We start from the raw sequence: 2,117 nt of genomic DNA, 5'->3' as shown, positions 1-2,117 counted from the left end.
TGTGTGTGTGTGTGTGTGTGTGTGTGTGTGTGTGTGTGTGTGTGTGTATTGTTGTAAAGTATAGCTCCCTGATTAAGTCTGGATCATTTGACAAATGTAACTTGATCCAAAATGAAATAAGTGCTGACACACTAGAATAATATTACACCTGTCATTGATTCATCAGGATTAAGAACTGAAACATGAGATATGAATATTAATTAAATTAATGTACGTAGTGGGATGTCAAATATCAATGAGACTATTTAGTTGAATGAGTGACAAAAGCCATTGTGATTCAGCTAAAACTTCATATGATGTAACATGTCCATGTCAACTAACAGAGACCAAGAGAGAACTAGAGAAAGAATCAAATATATATAATATCCTGTGACAATGTGCGTCTCTCTCACACACGCACACACACATGGACGCACGCACACGCACGCACGCACACACACACACGCACGCACACACACGCATGCACACACACACACACACACACACACACACACACACACAGATTGGAGAGTCAGCTGATGTCTCTGATACATCAGCTGACTGGCTGCATATCAGCGCATAAAACCAATATTAATCAATAACAATTTTCACAATGAGAGAAAAAGAAAATCAATAGAGGAAGTGAGAGAGAGATAGAGAGTGAGATACAGAGAGAGAGAGATACAGAGATACAGAGAGAGAGAGAGAGAGAGAGAGAGAGAGAGAGAGAGAGAGAGAGAGAGAGAGAGAGAGAGAGAGAGAGAGAGAGAGAGAGAGAGAGAGAGAGAGAGAGAGAGAGAGAGACCACTAGACAAGAGGGTGAAGCCCAATGCATGCTACAGCCAAACAGTGAAAATGTGTTGGGTCAGGCTCTGTCCAGTGGTCTGTGTGTGTCAAGACCATTCAACCATTGTATGCATGAACAATACATGAATATAGTAAATGATATGCTACTTCCAATGCAGTTCATATAAGCTAAATGTACTGTATGCTGTATTTTTAGGAAAATACTGGAATTAACAAGCATTTGATCGACAGTAGGCCTACAGTGTAATGCAATATATTATAATGTTCTATAAAAGCATAGGGGATATCCATCAAGAACACAATGACATGTTAAACATGCTGCTATTGTACATGAATGATTGAAGCATGTATGTATGTGTTATTGTAGTATGAATTGATGTCTGTGACTGACCGGCCTTCTCTAGTCTCAACTAAAAGTGCAGATATTAATAACTTAAAAGTATCCATACTGACAGATAAAAGCTGCTGTATCTTCAATATATTTAACACCAACAGATGGTGCTGTTTGCTGCATTGGAGTATGTGTTTCCATCTTTTAAAATAACAGGTCAGATACTTAGGACATGACATCTCACACGAAGGCAATACATTAAAGGCATTTTGTTTTAGAAATTCCTAGGCCAGTGACTAAGAAACATTTGTGGTTTTCTATGCTTCTGCTTACAAACCTTCCATTTCCTGCATGGTGTCTTTTCCTGGTCTCTTACTAGAACTAATGTCTCTGCTACATTTAATCACAGCTAATTTGTTCAAAAGTTGTCTAAGACACCACATTTGGGATGTTAAAATACCTAAAAAGTGAATCTCAGATGCTCTTTCTGACCTGAGTGAGTATAAGCTGAAGGAATTCTGCAGCACTTAATCAGATCTCTGTTTCGACTCATGGTTGTGTCCACCCAGCTGTTGTGATCCTCACCCACAGCGCTTTGTCCTGTCTGAGCCTGTCACATATGTTCATGCTCTGCACACGCCCACTCACTGTTGGTTAAGGCTTAAGGGTGATATATGGTTGTACACCAGTGCTGCATGTCGAGAATAGAAAATCTACAAACCCACAATGAGTCGCAGCACAATGCAATGTGAGCTTGTAGATCAGTATTTCTCTGTGCATGACATGGCGTGCAACCAAGTATGAATCAGGCATTAGCTGTATAACCTCCCTCCTACTATCCTGTACTGTAACACCTTAGAAGGGCAGTCTTAAACTAAAGCACCGCCTCATATGCATTTCTGTGTAGATAGAAAACAGTCTCTTTGACATTGTGTTTTCACTGCTTGACACGTCTGTCATTTAATCTGCCGTTTAATCACAGTTAAGGACACGGCTACAT

The sequence above is a fragment of the Gymnoscopelus braueri genome (genome assembly GCF_963280865.1).
Source record: "Gymnoscopelus braueri genome assembly, chromosome: 2".
Lineage (NCBI taxonomy): Eukaryota > Metazoa > Chordata > Actinopteri > Myctophiformes > Myctophidae > Gymnoscopelus > Gymnoscopelus braueri.
The sequence above is the reverse complement of the archived record's forward strand: the minus strand, read 5'-3'. Positions refer to the sequence as shown.